Source organism: Eulemur rufifrons, chromosome 30, assembly GCF_041146395.1.
Source record: "Eulemur rufifrons isolate Redbay chromosome 30, OSU_ERuf_1, whole genome shotgun sequence".
In the NCBI taxonomy this organism is placed as follows: domain Eukaryota; kingdom Metazoa; phylum Chordata; class Mammalia; order Primates; family Lemuridae; genus Eulemur; species Eulemur rufifrons.
This window is the reverse complement of record NC_091012.1, coordinates 121,878,735-121,901,683: the sequence shown is the minus strand read 5'-3', so window position 1 is coordinate 121,901,683 and position 22,949 is coordinate 121,878,735.

The following is a 22,949-nucleotide window of genomic DNA, read 5'->3' as shown; positions in this document are numbered from 1 at the left end:
GCAACTGTCTCCTATACGGGGGCGGCGGGGCTGCCTCGGTGGGGCTCGAGCAGATGCTGATCTGTCTCGTTTAGGCGGTCGGCTGGATTCTCCCGGTTCCGGCTCCTCTGGCCTCTGCCGGTCCCTGAGCGCTCAACCCCAGTGAGAGTGCTGCAGAGGGGCAGCCACCATTGTCGGGTTTCGCAGCCTAAACCCTGCAGAGCAATTGGGTACTGGGCGGCTCCCTTCCCTAGTCCACGGACCCGACTAGGAGCTAAGCCTTTGTGTGAACACTGAGTGGTTCCCCAGTCACGAGAGAGTGGAGCGTGGACCTTGCAGACATTGGGGCAGGGCGGACCATCGCCCGTGGGAACTGCAGCGGCTGGGGCGCTGGGTGAAGGAGGACGCCGCTCCCCTCCCCCTATCCACTGTCTTCCTTGCAGAGAGAGACGGAAACCACCCTGGGAGAGGAAGAGGAGCAGCCCCCCCAGCGGAGGTAGCAAAATCCTGAACAACACGCGAAGGGCTCCCCCTAGCGACAGAGGAGGCAGCTTACCTGGCGCTCACGGCGTGCCCCTATCCAGACTAAAGCTGAAAGAAGGCATCTTAAGGATTCATCCAGATGGGAAGGGCTCAGCGAAAGAACTCTGGAAGTATAAAGAATCAAGATGAAACCTCGCCCTCAAAGAGGATTACTCGTTCGCCACCAATTAACACAAACCAGATTCCAAATAGCAACATGTCACAGGAAGAATTTCAAACATGGATCATAAACACGCTGAACATTATGCAAGAAAAAATGGATAATCAACATAAAGAAACCACAAAAAAGATCCAGGACTTGGAAGAAAAATTCACCAAAGAAATCGAAATACTGAAGAAAAATCAAACTGAACTCCTGGAAATGAAGAATTTATTCAAGGAGCTACAAAACACAGTGGAAAGTCTCAAGAGCAGGGTAGATCAAACAGAAGAAAGAATCTCAGAGATTGAAGATAACACTTTCCAATTAAATAAAACAGTCACAGAGTTAGAGCAAAGAAACAAGAGAAAAAACCATAGTCTACAAGAAATGTGGGATTATGTGAAAAAGCCTAACGTGAGAGTTATCAGCATTCCTGAGGGTGAAGAAGACAATAAGCAAGGGTTGAATAAACTATTTGAAGATATAATCGAGGAGAATTTCCCAGGCCTAGCCAAATCTCTAGATATACAGGTTCAAGAAGCTGAAAGAACCCCTGGGAGATTCATACCAAATAGGAAGACATCACGTCCTGTAGTCATCAGACTGACCAAAATATCCACTAAAGAGGCCCTTCTTCAAGCTGTAAGGAGAAAGAAACAAGTAACATACAAAGGAAAGTCCATCCGAATGAATCACGCCAGATTTCTCAACTGAAACCTTACAAGCAAGAAGAGATTGGGGCCCCATTCTCACTCTTCTGAAACAGAATAATGCCCAGCCTAGAATCCTGTACCCAGCTAAGCTCAGTTTTACATATGAAGGTGAAATTAAGACATTCTCAGATAAACAAAAACTCAGGGAATTCACCAAGACAAGACCAGCTCTCCAAGAAGTACTCAAAACAGAGTTACACATGGTCCAGCACAAGAAGGACCCTCAAATGTAACACTAATCAAGAGATAAATATAAAAACCCAGTTATCATAATGGCTCAAGAGAGAAAACAGATCAATGAAATTCAACCCAACTTGAGGAAAAGCAATCTGTCTCACTTATCAGTTCTCTCATTAAATGTGAATGCATTGAATTTCCCACTCAAGAGACATAGACTGGCCCAATGGATAAAAAAATATAAGCCAAGTATCTGCTGTCTTCAGGAAACTCATCTAACCTGCAAGGATGCATTTAGACTGAAAATAAAAGGGTGGAAATCAATATTCCAAGCAAATGGAACCCAAAAGAAAGCTGGCGTGGCGGTTCTAATCTCCGATAACGTAGTTTTTAAATCAACAAAAGTAAAGAAAGACAATGATGGTTACTATATACTGGTGAAGGGTACAATTCAACAAGAAGACATAACTATACTTAATATATATGCACCCAACCTAGGTGCACCCAGATTCATAAAGCAAACCCTACTTGATCTGAACCAAATGATAGATAACAACACTTTAGTAGCCAGAGATTTTAACACACCACTGACAGTTCAGGACAGATCCTCCAAACAAAAAATAAACAAAGAAATAGTGGACTTAAATACAGCGCTCGATCAAATGGGCCTGACTGACATCTACAGGACATTCTACCCAAAAACCACTGAATATACTTTCTTCTCATCAGCTCATGGGACATTCCCCAAGATTGACTATATCACAGGACATAAAGCATGTCTTAAAAAATTTAAAAATATAGAAATTATACCATGCATCTTCTCAGATCACAGTGGAATAAAAGTAACAATGAACCCTAACAGAAATCCTCACTTCTACTCAAAGTCATGGAAGCTAAATAACCTTCTCCTGAACAATCATTTTATAAATGAAGAAATCAAGTTGGAAATCAAAAGATTCTTTGAATTAAACGACAAAGGAGATACAACGTATCAAAATCTGTGGGACACAGCTAAAGCAGTCCTGAGAGGAAAATTTATTTCCATAAACGCCTATACCAAAAAGACAGAAAACTTACAAATAGACAATCTAATGAATAGACTCAAAGAGCTGGAGAAGGAAGAACAGACTGATCCCAAACCCAGCAGAAGGAGAGAAATTATTAAGATTAAATCAGAACTAAATGAAAAGGACAACAATCAAACCATAAGGGAGATTAATGAAACCAAAAAGTTGGTTCTTTGAAAAAATAAACAAAATTGACACACCTCTGGCTAGACTAACCAAGAGCAGAAAAGAAAAATCTCTTATAACCTCCATCAGGAACACGAAAGGAGTAATCACTACTGATGCCACAGAGATACATGATACCATGTATGAATTTTACAAAAATCTTTATGCACACAAATTAGAAAACCTGGAGGAAATGGACAAATTCTTAGAAACACACAGCCTTCCCAGGCTCAACCAGGATGAAATAGAATTCCTAAACAGACCGATATCTAGATCTGAAATTGAAACAGCAATAAAAAAACCTTCCCGAAAAGAAAAGCCCTGGACCAGATGGGTTCACACCTGAATTCTACCATACCTACAAAGAAGAACTGGTGCCCATCCTACATAATCTATTCTCCAATATAGAGAAGGATGGGATTCTCCCCAACACTTTTTACCAAGCCAACATAATCCTGATACCAAAACCAGGAAAGGATGCAACTAAAACAGAGAACTATAGACCAATTTCTCTTATGAATATAGATGCAAAAATTCTCAATAAAATTCTAGCAAATCGAATCCAAGTGCTTATCAAAAAAATAATCCATCACGACCAAGTGAGCTTCATCCCAGAGATGCAGGGATGGTTTAACATACGAAAATCTATAAATGTAATTCATCACATAAATAGAAGCAAAAATAAAGATCATATGATCCTCTCAATAGATGCAGAAAAAGCATTCGACAAAATTCAACACCCTTTTATGATAAGAACACTTAACAAAATAGGCATAGATGGGGCCTATCTAAAAATGATACAAGCCATATATGACAAACCCACAGCCAACATCATACTGAATGGGGAAAAACTGAAAGAATTCCCACTTCAAACTGGAACCAGACAAGGCTGCCCACTGTCCCCATTACTTTTCAACATAGTATTGGAAGTCCTTGCAAGAGCTATCAGGCAAGAGAACAGAATCAAGGGAGTCCAAATAGGGACAGAAGAGATCAAACTCTCACTCTTTGCTGATGATATGATGTTATATCTAGAAAACCCCAAGGTTTCAACCAAGAGACTCCTGGAATTAATCAATGAATTCAGCAAAGTCTCAGGATACAAAATCAATACACACAAATCAGAGGCATTCATATACGCCGATAACAGTCAAACGGAGAACCAAATTAAGGACTCAATACCCTTCAAAATAGCAACAAAGAAAATAAAATACCTAGGAATATATTTAACTAAGGAGGTAAAGGACCTCTATAGGGAGAACTATGAAACTCTGAGGAAGGAAATTGCAGAACATGTAAATAGGTGGAAAGCCATACCATGCTCATGGATCAGTAGAATCAACATTGTTAAAATGTCTATACTGCCCAAAGTTATCTACAGATTCAATGCAATCCCTATTAAATTACCAACATCTTTTTTCACAGACATAGAAAAAATAATTTTACGCTTTGTATGGAACCAGAGAAGACCCCGATTAGCAAAAACAATCTTAAACAACAAAAACAAAATGGGAGGTATTAATTTGCCAGACTTCAAACTTTACTACAAGGCTGTGGTTCTTAAAACAGCCTGGTACTGGCACACGTGCAGGGACACAGACCAGTGGAACAGAACAGAAAATCCAAATATAAAACCATCCTCATATAGCCATCTAATCTTTAACAAAGCAGACAAAAACATACTCTGGGGAAAAGATTCCTTATTTAATAAATGGTGCTGGGAAAACTGGATATCCACATATAGAAGACTAAAACAGGACACACAGCTCTCATCCCTCACAAAAATCAAATCACGGTGGTTAACAGACTTAAACCTTAGGTCAGAAACTATTAGAATTCTAGAAGAAAACATAGGAAAGACCCTTACAGACATTGGCCTAGGCAAAGAATTTATGAAGAAGACCCCTAAGGCAATCACAGCAACAACAAAAATAAATAAATGGGACCTGATCAAATTAAAAAGCTTCTGCACAGCCAAAGAAACAGTCACGAGAGTAAACAGACAACCTACAGAATGGGAAAAAATTTTCACATACTACACATCAGATAAAGGACTGATAACAAGAATCTATTTAGAACTCAGGAAAATCAGTAAGAAAAAATCGAACAACCCTATCAAAAAGTGGGCAAAGGACATGAATAGAAATTTTTCAAAAGAAGATATAAAAACGGCTAACAAACATATGAAAAAGTGTTCAACATCTCTAATCATCAGAGAAATGCAAATCAAAACCACAATGAGATATCACTTAACTCCAGTGAGAATGGCCTTTATCAAAAAGTCCCAAAACTATACATGTTGGCATGAGTGTGGAGAGATAGGTACACTCATACACTGCTGGTGGGACTGTAAACTAGTGCAGCCCCTGTGGAAAGCAATGTGGAGATACCTTAAACAGATTCAAGTAGACCTACCATTCGATCCAGCAACCCCATTATTGGGCATCTACCCAGAAGAACAAAAGTCATTCTATAAAAAAGACACCTGTACCCCAATGTTTATAGCAGCACAATTCACAATCACAAAGATGTGGAAACAACCCAAATGCCCATCGATTCATGAATGGATTAGCAAAATGTGGTATATGTATACCATGGAATATTACTCAGCTATTAGAAATAATGGCGATATGGCATCTCTTTGGTTCTCCTGGAGAGAGCTGGAACCCATTCTATTAAGTGAAGTATCCCAAGAATGGAAAAACAAGCACCACATGTACTCACCAGCAAACTGGTTTCCCTGAGTGCACATTTGGGAATAACACCAATTGGGTATCGGACAGAGGTCGGGGCTGGGTGGAAGGGATGGATGTATACCTACCTGATGAGTGCGATGCGCACTGCCTGGGGAATGGACACGATTGAAGTTCTGATTGGGGGGGATGGGGTGGGGGGAGGGGAGGAGTGCACACCTACATGATGAGTGTGATGTGCACTTTCTAGGGAATGGACACAACTGAAGCTCAGACTCGGGGGCATGGGGAGGCATGGGCAATGTATATAGCCTGATCTTTTGTAACCCCTTAATGAGCTGAAAAACAAACAAACAAACAAAAAAAAAGAATCAAAGAGAAAAAATAAATCTTGGAAACCAATGACTCACATGCTATGCCTGGCACCTTCTTTATCACCAAGTCTTTTGGTATCCACTAAAGGCAGATTCATATAGCACTGTACTACCTGAAAATGGCCACAACTGCCTTGGCATGTGTAAATGAAAAGGAAGTAATTCTCAGTTCGATTCATCCAATGGATTTGCAGCCAGAGTCCATAACTTTCATCCTTCTGGCAAAATGCAATAAAACTCAAGCATGTAGAAACGAAGCATTTTAAGGAGAAGTTAATCACCTCCTTCACTATGACATTCTTTCAGTAATGTGAAGAACCACTGAATCACCATAACCTTTAACTGATAAACAAGACCTCTTTTTGTGGCCGTGGAGTGAGGAGAACACATGCTGCAGTCTCTGACAGGTACTTCATCCATATTATTTTTAAGCAAGGCACCTGCATTCTCCCTCGAGGGAGCCACCATGTTATGGCAACATACATGAGCATTCATAAACTAGTAGTAAATGATGTCAATCAGTCTCATGGGCGTATTATTTTCAAGCCAGAATCCATTCCATGTAACAGATATAACTTGACCTGATAGATCAACTGTTTTTCCTCAGGGAGGTGAATAAAAAGGAACTCAGTGCCAATTATAGCCAAGTTCAGCAGAAACTAAAGGTGGTCAACACACAGCCTGTGCTTTCTATGGAAATTATTGCCCAGCTTTCACAGAATGGTACCTTTATTTTTTTTACACAGAAAATATTGTTCTGTGTATGTGTTCACCTCTTGCATCACATGCTGTATAATGACTATAAATGGCCCTCGGTGGACTGAACATAAGACGAGTCATTCGGGTAGAAACCAATCCAGTGGAATGGCATTTTAAATGACATGCAGCAATAAGGGCAGGGAATGGGGACATAAAGGAGAGCTCATCAAGCACCTTGAGGAGAAGAACTGGAGTATAATTAGCATAATATTTTCTCAGGCACTGGGGAAACCCATGAAGAAGCAATTCCCTGACCCTAGACCACCAATTATCCCTGACCTAGAAAGTAATTGTCATAAGTGACGTATGATGTAACTTTCACTAGAAACTGAAGGTCATGAACACAGGGACTGATTCAGAGGGGAAAAAAAATACATTGCATTCTTTAAGTTGCTCCAGATTATCCTCACCCAGTGCACATCCACCTGGTCCTAGGCTCATGTCCTATAGCACATGCTAGAAAATGACTCCAAAAGGCCCTGAATGGGAGAAATACTAAGCACCTTATTGTAGAATTAAACAATACCCAGTTATCTAAGGCTGGCACATCACTGTCATCAAGTCTGTGTCATTGAGGGGGAACTGTGTTCACAGCCAACAACAATTGATGGACAATTACTACACTGGACCTGCTAGGGGTCAGTAAAGAAAAAATAAATCTTAGAAACCAATGATTGATATGGTAATTTTGACAACTTCATTGTCATCAAGTTGTGTGGACTCCACTGGGCTTGTGTTCACATCCTGCATCACTCCTAGACAATGGTGACAATGAGCTGAGTGGGTAAATGCCAGGAAGCTAATTCTCTGTAAGAAACACGCAATGAATTTGAACCAGAATCTATAATTTCCATCATGCTGTTGACATGCAATGAACATTCAAAATGAGTTGAAATGAAGCACTTAGAGATGAAGAGAATCACCTCTGTTACTATGACACCTTTTCAGTAATGTGAGAAATCACTGAAGTATCAATACATTGAATGACAGACAAGTTAATTTTGTCTCACCTAAATTTTTTCTTTAAAAAAAAAAAAGAGTGACTCAGTCTACAGAACACATCAGTAATTGCAGACCTGCTCTGCTTCAACATTTGTCCCTCGATTTCCCATGTCTCTTATTCCTGCCTTGTCTACATCCCAGAAACATTGTGAGGATCAAATGAAATAATCATTTTTAAGTTATTTTAAAAATGGTGAAGTGGGTTCCAGAATCTCATCACTGCCAGAGGATTACCAGAAGCAGCACTACCATGAGATGACAAATCAGCCATTCTTCATAGGTTTGGTGAAGTACATGAATCCATGGCAAGCTGTAACCACTGTCCAGCAGTCATTACAGGATGTGACTACAGTGTGAGTGAATCTTGAGAAGAACAATCCAATGCAGTCTATGCCTGGCACCATCCCTGCCATCGAGCTGGAAGGGAGGTGCGAAGTGCCCATTATAGGAGAGGTTGTCAAGTGTTTTGAGCAGAAGGGATTCAGATTATTGCCCGTGATGTTCCTTCTGACCTGTGAGGAAAACTTGAATGAGCATCACACCGACTTTATAGACTGCTCATTCTTCCCAGGGCTGGTGAAGTACACAAATGCAGGCCAGTTGTGGCTATGGACCAGCAGGTGGTGAAGGTGGTGAAAACAAAGGAGTTGGAAAGATTATTGTTATGGGTTGAATCTTCCTTTGTGTTCACCATCTATGAAAGAAAGGGTAAAATGTTTAAGAAAATAACTAAGAATTAATTATAATATAATATGGAAAGTGCTACAATTGAAGATTTGTGGAAATTGCTTTAAAAGCACAATGAAAAAAGTACCATCTATTGATATTTCTCAAACATAGCCTGCATCAGGATGATCTTAGGGTCTTATTAAAACACAAACTTCCAGAGTTTCTCATGAGTAATTTTGTTGTCTGGCTTGAGAATGTGCCTTTCTATCATTTTCCCAGGTGCTTATGCTGCTTGTCTGGGGATCACAATGTGAGAATCACTGACATACACTAACGGAGGATACTTCTAACAAGATCAAAGTTGAACTTGGTCTTTTAGAGCATATAGATTTTCCATGTATGATTTCAGCAGAGTGACATTTGAGACACAACGAGGCATACTCTTTATGCCAGGTAATAGTAGGTATGGGGAGTAAGGATGGGAAAAACCTCAGAGAGACCTGATTTGGCAATTGAAGATTGAGTGTATGTTTACAAGTGAGACGATGAGTAAGAACATTTCAGCACGAAGAAAAATACAACATATGCAGAACAGGGCAAGAGTAAGGGAGCTTCTTTCATTCACAGAATTTCAAGTACTATGGCCATTTAGGAGGGCATGACAGAGGTGATGAGTGCCTGAAGGAAAGAGGTCCATGAAGTCAAAACCTGATGTTGCAGTAGTAAAGTAGAAGGAGGAATAAAGGTGTAAGACAACTAGAGGGTAGAATCCTGAGGAATTCATGACCAATTAGGTTAGAATGAAAAATGAGGTTCACAAAGCAGTCTATGATTATTCATGGATATTTTTTACTGTGATGGCTTATAAATATTAGGTCTTGCCAGAGAAAATATGAGGAAACACTAGTCTTTGAGTATATGTGTGTGTAGTGGGTGTGAGCGGTGTAGTTTGGGGAGAGGACTTTAATTTGCAGAGGTTAAAAATGTGTATTTGTAACAGCAAATTGGGCTATATACACCATCTCTATCAATAAGGTAACTTTAAAAATCTTTAAAGTATTAAAGAGGTAATAATAGAATGAAGAATTCTCAGGCTCAGATTTATGAGTTGAGAAAAACTCAATGAATTAAGCCCCACTACACTGGGATGTTTGTGCTCTGGTATTATTTACTTATCCTTAAGTAACCATCTGAGAAGCCATATTGTACTTTAGATGGGCCTAGGGAGATAAAGAGACTGTGTGAGCCTGAGACCTGCTGGAAATCCTAGCAAATGGTTAATTTTTTCTATTTTGGTGATCGTTTATTTATATTGTGGTTGATTGAGAGTTTTCAGACACTGAGGAAAAAAAGCCAATGGAGAAGAAATGGGTGAAGAGAGACAGAGTGCCTTTGAAGAACCTGTCCCAATTACTAAGTATATTTCTAATATACATACATAAAACAGAAGGACTTTTGTTTAAATGTAAAAAATAATCTATAACCTGGCTGCAATGAGTAACTTTACCACAAAGCATTCCTTAGTGAAGTGTTTATCACTTTGGCTTCCAGAGGCTTGATACATTCAGCCTAAAATAGTGAACACTAATATCAATATTTAAGCAATGAAAAATCACAGAATTAAATTATAATTTTATTCTAAAATTTATATAGGTTAGGGTTGTATTAACATTGCAGATTGAATTTAAGGCCCTTTAACATAGGCAATTTTTTTTTCTTGAGACAGATTATTGCTCTGTCATCCCCAGTACAGTGCAGTGGCGTCATCATAGCTCACTGCAACCTCAAACTCCTGGGCTCAAGCAATCCTCCTGCTTCAGCCTCCCAAGTAGCTGGGACTACAGGTGCACACCAAAGATGCCTGGCTAATTTTTCTATTTTTAGTAGACATGGGATCTCACTCTTGCTCAAGCTGGTATCAAACTCCTGAGCTCAAGCGATCCTCCTGCCTCAGCCTCCCAGAGTGCTAGGATTACAAGCATGAGCCACCACACCCAGCTAACATATGCAATTTACAAACACCTTATACTGGAATGAAAAATACTACCAAAAAATTCTACTACATGAAATATCACAAAAGTATAACTTTCAAAAAGTTAACATAGGTGGCAGTGAGAGTTTTTATTTTTTATAATTTTAAAACTCAAACTATTCAATTGTTTTTACTATTGCATCATTTGTAAAGAACATTTCCTAGCAATTTTCTTCTTTGCACTCTAATAAATGATGTCACATATCACCTCAAGTGCACTCACTTGACCTTGGTGCCACTGTTATACATCAAGAACATACCATAGATCTTCAAACATCCTTGCCATTGCACTTGTTCTCTGTGCTTCCAAGGCATCATTTGCAACCCTTTCTAACTACCTGATATCATTTCTCACTCTGTGGACACCATTTGTGTGTTTCTCCATCTCTCCCACTAAATTGTGAACCCCAAAGTAAAAACTTATGCCTTATTTTTCCTTATAAAACAATACCCGGAAAAGAGAAGATTTTCAATAAATGAGATTTGAGGTATACAGCAAATAAGAACACAGGAAATTGGATACACTTAATAGACATTTTCACCAAATAGTAGTAAAATGATATTTTACAAATTAAGAGATTGTACATTTGCAATAATATAATCTAGTGAGTATATGGCAAGATAAAATATTTTATCCAATATATCTTTTTAGTTATTTTCAGATGGTGATTAGGGCATTTCTCTGTCATTATCATTTTATTCACAGACACTTCCAAAATTCTACCATATAACCACACACACACACACACTCACAGATGCACAAATATATGTATACATATGCATAACATATATATGATACTATGTAATTTAATATATAGTATTATAGTAATGTATTACTATATCTATGCATATAATACCACATGTATATATAATTTACACATTGAATTTAGAGAAAGCACCTGAAATTTTAATGTCTCTTCATTTTAAAAATGTAATCCTAAAGAGAAACTTTTTCTACTTTTCTTCATACAATTTCTCATGGTTCTCTTTCTTCAAACTTAAAGAGAAATGTTGATTTTTTTTCCAAATGGAATTCTACATTAATTTTAAGGTATAATCTCTCTCTTAGCCTGTTTGACCCTCATCAGAAAGCATTCAGAGAGAACCAACCTAAAGCTGACATAATAGCATAGCAGTTAGCCAATTTCATTTGAGTTTTTAGTTACTGCCATTTTTAAATGACTGGGCAGCCAAACCTTATTTTGTAGAGAATACTCATGCTTCACCATTCATATATACTGACTACTATGATGGTGATAAAGAAAAAGAAGGAGGAAGACATAAGCAAAAGGAGGAGGAGGAAAGGGAGAAGGAAGAAGAAAAGGGAGAAGGAAATCTTACACAATTATTAGGATTTTTTAAATCACAATGTCCTTACCAAAATTTCTCTTTGCAAGGAAAAAAAATCCATCTGTGAATTGCCTCTACAATGTAGGTGTAAAGAGAGTAACTTCTAGAGTTTAAAGTGTCAAGACCTAATTCTCAGCTTCATTAGTTTCCACAGCCAAATTATGCACTTCTTAAACCCCAGTAGCATCATTAAAATGTAGAATATCTATCTGTTAGTGTTTGTGAAAATTAAATAATCCACTTCAAGTTCTTTACATAGCACCTGGCACACGGTAAGCACTCAGACATTAGTACCTCTTCTTATCATTGGTTCCACTCCCCTTTAAGTAATGTCCTTCTCTTTATGGTGCTACTCTCAATATTGCCAGTGCTTAGGTATTTTTATCTCACCACTTCATTTGGATGTCCACTTAAGCAAAGCTAAAACACAGTGAACACTTCTTTAAGCCTGTAGCTATGTGGACTTTGATTATACGATTGTTTCTTGATGAATATAAGGGCCCTCTGATGCTTAGAGTGGGTTGTATTTATTTCCTAATGGAACAAAATATGATATTCTTTTGATAAACATGCTTTCTGTAACTGCCACTATTTTTCTTTTATTGCTTCTATAAATGGTAGGATCTGGCACTAATAATCAAATGACAGGTGACAGTAACATCACCTTCTTACAAATGTAAGGCCAATGCAGAAAATGGCATCATACAAAGAGTACATTAACTAACCTGCTTGCAAAAGTGAATAATCAAGAGATATGACGTAAGGTGATTTCAGCATTATGTGAAACAAATTAATTCCAAGGGACCATTGTTGCTTTTCTGCTGTAAGGCAATGTAATCATTTTATTTAACAACCAGTGCTCAATCTGGGACCAAAATAATGCATTTTCTGGGCATTCCCCAGCCCATTTAAATTTGTTCACTGTATACACTCTGTACCGCATAGATAAAATCCTAAGTATGTTCTAGACCTTTTGCATTCACTTATAGAAAAAAGGATCCTCTAGTCATTTTAGTGTCAAAAGAGACTCATTTTAGTAACTAAAATATCCAGTTCCTTAGTAATAGTAAAAACTCAAACATTTATTTAAAATTACAGCTTCTCTGTCTATCCTGTGACTCAGCAACTCCACTCCTAGGTATGTACCTAAGAAAAATGAGTTCATATTTTCACCAGGATATATGTATAATACCACAATGTGTATGGAAGCTTTATACAAAGTAGCCCCAAAGAGAATACAATTCAAATGCCAGGCAAGGACAGAATGGATAAATATTCATATGATGGAGTATTCATGCAATAGAATACCAGGCACAAAAAGCAGAATATAAACTGACCATATATGACAACTACAAAGCTATTACTCTTACAACAGCTGGACACAAAATATTATATAAGAGTCCAGTTAAAGGAAACTATCTTTTAAAAAATATTTTATTAGAAAACTATATATAACACATATATATGAAACATAAAGACTATTAATGAAGTGAATAAATGTATGTCCAACAGAAAGAGAAGATTATCAATGCCTTTGGGAGCCCATATATATACTTCCCCCTATTTTTACCCTGCCTCTTCCTAGGAAAACAAACACACAACAAACACATCAAAAATTCAGTGATGTCATTCTCTTGCTTTTCTAAGTAACATTTATTGTGTTTATATGTAGTAAGTCCTTCAAAACATAGTACAAATAGAGAACAGTAAAAAAAAATAACAAATAACCAGATCCCTGTAGTTATCCAAACAGAATACAGCTGTATAAACACTATTCAGGCGGAGAATGAAACATTGTCAGACTTCCATCATTATGCCTTTCCTTTTCCCTATAGATAACCACTGCCCTGACTCCTAACACTTCACACTGATTTTGCCTGTTATAAGGGAAAGGAGTAACAGAGTAACAACAGGCCTGTAACTATTGCTTCTCTACCTGGAATGCCAGGTGGGAGTAAATGACTTCCCTGTAAAAGTGCTAATGACATTGACAATAATTTCTTGTAAACATGCTAATAGCTATCATTGTTTTACCAGAGCAAAACTTGTCTGTCTAGGTTGTTTACTCTAAATAAAACTGGAAGGGTAGACTTTAGGAGTGGATGTATAAGGATCTGGGTGGATACAAACCCCTGCTAAATAATCATTTAACTAGTGAATATTGTTTTTTTAAAAAAAAAAAAAAAAACATTTAAGAAAGTCTCTATAAATTAACCTAAGGGCATACAGTAAATGAAAAAAAAATATTCAATGAAATCTACGAAATCTTGGTAAGAACAGCAAGAATCTGTGTGCTGTCTGAGCTATGATCTGATCTCATGCACCCTCCTCTCAGCTCTTTGTTACAGAATTTCTACTGCAGGAAGTTGGAGCCAAGAAAATAATCACTCATCTTCCCAGCATTCAAGGTAGGGCTACAGTTTCACTGTGGGAGGACAGGCTGCCTATGTCTCTCATTCACCACCTCCTCTACAAGCTCCCTGTGGAAGAAGCTCTGTTCCAGGCAAGCACAGTCAAGATGAATGGGGTACATTTCCCTGACTCAGCCCCCACTTGTAGGGCAAGGGCTCTGGCTCAGGAGCAAAAGACTGCTAATATTGGACCCGGATAATTCTCCTCCTCTGTCTGGCTTGTTGGGCAGAGGTTGTGTGTTGGGAAAGGCAAGCCAAGAAGATCAGATGCTACCATCTTTCCCCAACAGTGCCAACTCACAGAGCAGAGGTGTCACTATGGGAGATGTGGGTTCTATTCCTGCCCTAGCTAAGATGTAGTAGTAGTAAGCTTTCGCCCAAGAGAAGCAACAGGCTGTAGGAACTAGTGTCCCAGCAGGTCTGCCTGAGGGTATTGATTTTATCTGGGACAGAATCTGGAGAGTTCGTGCCTAAGGGCTTCAAGGGATATTGGTGGTGAGCTATTAAGAAAGGGCTGGTAGCTTCATGGAAGCAGTAGCAACAAGGGAAATAGTATAGCAACCAGAAATTTAACTGAAAGAACCAGAGCCAAGAAGGGCCCTTTTGGGATCACACTTATCCCCAGGGGTCCAGAAGGCTGTTTGTATGTACTAGCCTATAGCCACTCAGAAACTATTAGAGTAGAATGTGGAGGAAGACTTGAAAGCACTCGCAAATCACAAACAAACCCCTCAGCAAAGGGCAGAACATTAACGGCTCAAGGTGCTACATCATAATCTCTGACCAATCACTGGCTAAATAATAAACTATTTTGACACTGGGTGACTCCTACGAAGCTAGGCTTAAAAATAAAATCACTCTCAGTCTGTTCTTTCCAATGCTGAAGGAAAAGATAAAACTTTGAACCTAGAACCATGAAAGCAATCTCCAAGCTACAAACAGATCCAAAGGTAAAGGGTGAACGACTTTCTGCTTTGGGGGCTTAAGTATAACCTTCAACCAGTAAGTGTCTTATGCTGACCAAGGGAGGACCCATAGGAAGCCAGGCTAAAAGATAAAAACATGGAGAAAATCTCAGCAAGGATCTCAGAAGCTGCACACCGCAGTGGAAACGGACCTCAGAAAATTAGTCCAGTCAAGTCACTAAACAAAAAATAACAAGCCTGTTTGAAGATCAGTATCCAGATATGGTACATTATACTATTTAATATGTCCAGTTTTTAACAACAACAACAACAAAAACAAAGACATATGAAACATGCAAAGAAACAGGAAAGTATGACATACATAAGACAAAAGGTAAGCAATAGAGACTACCTTTGAGGGAAACCACATGTTGGACTAGCAGAAAAAGACTTTAAAGTAGCTATTATAAATATATTCAAAACACTAAAAAAAAGTTTAAAGAATTAAAGGAATATATGATAACAGTGATTCACAAATAGCAAATAAAAACAAATCTGGACTTAGGGAGAAAATTTATTTACAAAGAAAGGCTATTGTAATAGGGAGAATACTCTGATCTCAGAAATATGTCTCAAAATCAAACAGAAAATAAATTTCTTTTATAGGGTAAAGAAGATAGCAAACAGAGAAAAGCAGAATGTTTGGAAGAGAAAATGGGCAAGCAAGGAGAAAATACCAGTGCGGTTTGACAAGAAAATGGTCTTGGCCTTGCTGTGGTCAGCTGATTCATAGGATAAGGTGATAAAGGGACACATTCGTCTTTATTCTTTCTTTTTTTGTGATTGATTAGGCTTGGAGGCAAGCAGAGTTCAGGGGCTATTAGGAAAGAGAGAAGTCTGACCAAAGTTTGGCCAGGACAAAGCAGAGGGTAAGAAATTGGGAATTGTGAATACTTGGTCAAGAATATTAATAAAGATCCAGAAATAATTTTTTTTAAAAAAGAACCAAACTGAACTTCAGGAGGAGATAATATGGCAAAGGAAATGATAAATTCATTAGTGAGGGCTCCAAAGTAGATTTGAGATGACAGAAGAAAGAATCTGCAAACTTGAGGATAAACCAATAGGGATTATATAAGCTGAAGAACAGAAAGAAAAAAGAATGAAGAAACATGAACAGAGTCTCAGAGAAATGTGGGACACCATTAAGAACACCAACGTACACAGAATAGAAGTACCAGAATGAGAAGCAAGAGAGAACAGGACAGCAAACATATTCAAAGGAATAATCGCCGAATCTTCCCAGGTTTGATGAAAAACATTAACTTATACATATAAGAAGCTCAACGAACTCCAAGAAGGATAAATTCAGGGAGATCCACACCAAGGGATATCATAATCAAAAAGTTGAAAGCTAAAGGGGAAGAGAAATTATTGAAAGCAGGAAGAGAGAAGTGAATCATCATGTACGAGTGGACATTAATATGTCAACAGCTGATATTTCATGAGAAGCACCGTCAGAATGCAGAGGAATAACATTCTCAAAGTACTGAAAGAAAAAAACTGACAAGCAAGATCTTTATATCCAGCAAAGCTATCTTTAAAAATAAAGGTAAAATTAAGACATTCCCAGATAAACAAAAACTGAAAAGAATTTGTTGCTATGAATCCTGGCTGCAATAAAAGAAATTCTAAAAGAAGTTCTTAAGCATGAAAGAAGGAACACTAGACATCAATTAAAAACCATATGGCAAAAACAAAGATTTCCAGCAAAAGTAATTTTATACCTAATGATAAAAAAGTATAATTACACATTGATCTACCTTTCTTATCATAACTCATTTAATGGGCAATTGCAATTGAATTTGGGGGCATACAACATATACAAATGTAATATACTTGACCAAAAAAAAAAAAAACACAAAGGAGAGAGTTGAGAATGAAGCTATACGGGAGTAAGAAGATGAAACCAGATGGTAACACAAATTCATAGGAAGAAATCACACATAAGAAGTTTAATATAAAATAAAATAAACACTATAAACATATTTGCATTTTCCTTTCCACTAGCTTTTTCAATAGACACATAATTATATAAACAATAACTGCAATGTATTATTTGGTGTGTAACATATAGACATAATATATATATATAAAAACACATAAAGGTGAGTGAGAATGAAGTTATATAGAAGTAAGTTTCTATACCTTACAACAATTGATTTATTATAAATCTGAAGTAGATCCCGATAAGCTGAGATTTATATTGTAAGGTCTAGAACAACAACTAAGAAAATAATCCAAAGGTATATTAAAAAATCTTTAAGCAGGGCGTGGTGGCTCACGCCTGTAATCCTAGCACTCTGAGAGGCCGAGGCAGGCGGATCGCTGGAGCTCAGGAGTTCGAGACCAGCCTGAGCAACAGCGAGACTCTGTCTCTACTAAAAATAGAAAGAAATTATCTGGCCAACTAAACACATACATAGAAAAAATTAGTTGGGCATGGTGGTGCATGCCTGTAGTCCCAGCTACTCGGGAGGCTGAGGCAGGAGGATTGCTTGAGCCCAGGAGTTTGAGGTTGCTGTGAGCTAGGCTGACGCCACGGCACTCACTCTAGCCCAGGCAACAGAGCAAGACTATGTCTCAAAAAAAAAAAAAATCTTTAAAGAAATTTAAATGGTACATTAAAATAATATCTACCTGATACAAATAAAGTAGTAAAGGAGGAATAAAGGAACAAAATAGTGTTAAGTCGTATAGAAAAAAAAAAACCAAAAACGGCAGTTGTAAATCTAACCATATGCTACTATATGCCATAGTGAGACAGACGTATAGATGAATGAAATAGAGAATCTAGAAATTGCCCCATATAGTATGGCCAATTCATTTTTGATAAAGCTACAAAAGTAATTTCATCAAAAAATAATAGTATTTTCAAAAATTGTGCTATAACAATTGGATATCCATGGGACAAAAATTAAACCTCAATCTAAACTTCATACCTCATACAAAAATCAACTCGAAAGGTATCACAGATCTAATCATAAAAGAAAAACTACAAGAAAGACTTTTAGAAAAGAAATAGGATAAAAACATCCAGGATATTGGGCTAGGCAAATCATAATTATTAATATATTTGACACCAAATACACAATCTATACAAAGGAAAATGTAATACATTAGACTTTGTCAAAATTAAAAGCTTCTACTATGCTAACAGTTTGATCTTCTGTTAAACAACTGGATAGAAAAACTACAAATTGGGAGAAAATATTTATAAGCCACATACCTAACAAAAGACAAATATCTATAAAATATAAGGAATGTTCATAATATACATTTTAAAAGATACAAAACTTGTGGGGTTTTTTTACACTCTCAAGGAGCTATGCCCTAAATGTCGATATGAACAAGAAATAAAAAACACCTCAAAAGTTGAGACCCAGATTCCAGGGTCTCAAGGTCAGAAGGAGCTTCTCCCAGATACTGCCTCTCTATAGCAAAAGAAATGCTCCCTGTCGATAAGATCACACAGAACATACAATGATCTCTATAGTATTTCATGCAGAAAATCCAGCATGCAATAAAAACTAAGTATATATGCAAAAGAATGAATGAAAAGGATTAGCATCAGGCCTTTGACAGTTGTGCAGTACATTTTATACCTCAGTAAAGCTATTAACATGCATGAGATGCACCAAAATGTATGTCTAAAGGAAAATTTATAGCATTAATTGTACAATTCAAAATGCTGAAAATTTAAGATCTCATAGTCTACCTCAAGAAATTGAAAAACCAGTAATTTACTATTTAAAAAAAGCTACAGACATGAAACAATATAATTAAGATCAATTAATAAAATTTTAATTACTATAAAGAGAAGATTGACAAATCCCAAAGTTACTATTTCGAAGAGAAAAAAAATTGACAAATCCCTCAGAAGACTTATCAAGAAAAATAAAAGATACATATTACCAATACCAGAAATGCAGACAGGGTCATCACTACAGATCCCGTAGACAAATACATAATATAATAAACAAATTTATGCTAATAAAATTTAAATTATATGAAATGATGAAAACATTGTTGAAAATTTAGGAAATCTCAATAGTCCTACAATTATTAAATAAATTGCAACTATAATGAAAGTCCTTCCTACCCATGAAATGCATGTCCTAGTGCCTGAATTCCCGATCATTTCTGTATAAGAAAGAATACCAATCTTGCACAAACTCTTCCACAGAATAGAAAAATACTCCCCAAAATGTTCTAGGAGATCCTTATAAATTTTATACCAAATTGATGAGGATATGATAAGAAATTAAAATCAAAGGTTTATATTTGGCATGACCAAACAGCAGCTATGTTTGATAAATAGAAAGAAAGGTACATCAACTGTAAAACAAAATGTACAAATTGAGGTTAATCTAAGAATAAATTATTGTTGGTTTAAGGTTTTGAAATCAAACCACTTTAAAAAAAAAACAAAGGAAGAAAATCAAGAACTCTTTCAAAAGACATAGAGAAACCATTTGACATAATTTACCACCCACTAAAGACTTAAAAAGAAAACTCAGAACACTGCAGCAAATATCATATTTAATGATGAAATATTGAAAACATCCCCCTCAGAACAGAAAAGATACAAGGATATATACTGTCACCAATTCTATTCAATATTTTATGGAAGTTCTATCCAGGGCAATAATGCAAATAAATAAATAAATAAAAATTTAAAAGACCATAAAATGGAAAGAAATGCAATCATCATTATTCATAGATTGCATGTCTATGTTTCTAGACTATCTAAAAACAATCTGTAGATAATGTATTAGAATTAATAACTAAGTTTAACAAGATTAATGAATACCAGTCAAACATAAACACATTTTTCTGAGAATAGCAATTCTTTTTTTTTTTTTTTTTTTTTTTTTTTTTGAGACAGAGTCTCACTCTGTTGCCCAGGCTAGAGTGAGTGCCGTGGCGTCAGCCTAGCTCACAGCAACCTCAAACTCCTGAGCTCAAGTGATCCTCCTGTCTCAGCCTCCCGAGTAGCTGGGACTACAGGCATGCACCACCATGCCCGGCTAATTTTTTTATATATATTTTTAGCTGTCCATATCATTTCTTTCTATTTTTAGTAGAGATGGGGTCTCGCTCTTGCTCAGGCTGGTCTCGAACTCCTGAGCTCAAACGATCCGCCCACCTCGGCCTCCCAGAGTGCTAGGATTACAGGCGTGAGCCACCGCGCCCGGCCGAGAATAGCAATTCTTAATAAACATTTTTATATATCATCAGAAATGGCACAAAAACCCTTACAAGACAAGGTTATATTTTAAGATTTTTTTCTATATACTTATCAGATAAACTTTGGGCATAATTATAACTCTGATCATTATTGTCATTTTCCCTGATATCATGGTAACAGAAGCCCTTTAACATAAGATAAACTTTATAAAGTTTATAATACACTTGAGAGTAAACTCTCTTCTAATTCTGTTGTTTTAAACCATAACTTCTTATCCTGTTTTGTACTAACTCAAAAAAGAGGGAAAAAGCAAAGTATATGCCAACTTTTTTACATTTCTTTGATTTATCATTAATTAAATTTTTTTCTGGCTTTATTGATATTTAATTTATTAAAAATTTTATCTATTTAAGGTGTACAACATGACATTTGATATAAGTATACATTGTGAAATGATTACCACAGTCACTAACATACAGATCACCTCACATAGTTACCATCTCACTTTCAATCATGGATAGAACAGCTAGGCACAAAATCAAACAACAATCAACGTGCATATATGTGATATGAATAGAATTATAAAACAACTAGACCTAGAAGACATCCACAGAATACTTCAACAACTGCAGAATACACATTCTTTGCATGTAGACATGGAATATTTCCAGTGTAGACCACTTACTAGGCCATAGATCAACCCTCAATAAACTAAAAGGACCGAAATAAAGTATAGTCTCTGACACAACAAAGTGAAATTAGAAATCCACAACAGACAGAAATTTGAAAAATTTTTTAAATGTAAAAATCAAACCACATCGTATCACATAAACAATACGTCAAAGAAGAATTCAAATGGAAAAGTAGAACATTAAAAAGGCAACTGACTTTTTAAAGCAAAACTGATAAGTAGTATTTTATCAAATAGGTAAAACATGATTTGCAAAATTCTTTGAGACGTTAGCTTAAAATCTAGGCATTTAACTGAATATACAATTGCCTTATTCAAGAAAATTAAAGAAAAATGGGTAATTATAGATATCAAGTGTTTAATAAAATGTTTTAAAAATATGCCAAAAAGACCATAAAGGGGAGACAAATGGAATTTTCCTGTTGAGAGGTCGCATTTACATAAATTGGTACTGTCTTAACTCTAAGTAGACCACAATAAGTAAAAGATTCATATGCCAATCCCTAGAGCAACCAGTAAACATAACACAAAGAGGAATAGGTAACAATTTGGTTACTACTATAGCTTTAAAAATTACCACAAAACTTATATTTTATAATATATGCCATATTTATTTATTTGTTTTCCACTAGGCTGTACCTCAGTAATGTACCTCTACCACATAATCCAAATCTGGCACATGTTGGGAACCGGGGAAACATTTAGGCAATCAATGAAAAAATTTAACTGGAGTACATTAAGGAAATAAAGACAAAAAAGATCCACTCTTCAGATTATTTGCCTTTAAAGAAAACTTTTTACATTATTGACGTAAAAATTGGGTTAGTTAGGCATGAGGAAAAGCAACTAAATAAAGTTATTTACAAAAAGAGAATATATGTATCTGTCTATTTTCAGGAATGAGCAGGTCTAGCAGACCAATCATTCTGCTGAGAAAAACTAGGAAAGCTAGAAGACATTAAAGACATTAGTTGAAGACACTACTAACCCAAGGGAGCAATGATTTGAAGAGACGAGATCTCAAAAGAGATGAAACCCAAATTTGGTATCTCTTTTTCCCTCAAAATATATGGTAACTCAAAGGAGGTGACTGAGAAGCAAGAGGCTAAGCAGAAAGTTGTAGTTTACAAACTGGGCAGTTAAGCAAGGTTTTCAGCAGTCTCAAAAACTCAGGCACCGCAGATAAAAGCTGAAGGTGCACCAAGGAGAAAAACTCTGGAAGATAACTCAGGGGTTCATTTGGCATCCCTGAGGGGCTATGCCCTAAATGATATGAACCAGAAATAGAAAACACCTAACAAAACCTGAGAGGCAGCTTCAAAAGGACTAACTTCCTGATTACTATAAGATGAACTGCCTGCATGCTAACTGCCTCTCAGAAGCAAAAGCAAATGCTCGCTAACAGATGAAAAATTCATGAAGAGCCTCCAATTCTTTAGTATTTCATACAGAATATCCATCATACAATTAAAAATGACCACATACGAAAAAGCCTAAATGACAAAGGATTAGCATCAAGCCCGTGATCCATTTTCTCCATTTATTGAGAATAGCTAGGAAAGAAAGACTGCTGACCTATGCACATCCATAACTATTTGGAGTGACAGTGAGATACCACTGCGCACCTGTTAGAAGAGCTACAGTTAAAAATACTAACAGTAACATGTGCTTGCAAGTATGTAAAGCAACTGAGACTCTCACACTGTCAGTAGGATGTAAAATGGTATAATCGTGTTGCAAAACACATTGACATATTATAAAACAACTTCAAAATACACCTCTCACATGATCCAGTCATTCCACTCCTTGAAATTCATCCAAGAAAAATGAAATTACACCACATTCATAAAAAGACTCATACAAGAATGTCCATAGCATGGGAAACTGGGGAGAGCTTGGGCAGGATTAGGAGGGGGAAATCCAAAGGTACGCAAGAAAATCTGGGGAGAGCGATGACTATGTTCATAATCTTAATTGTGGCAATGGTTTCTCTCTCCCCCTCCCTCCCTACCTTCCTCTCTCTCTC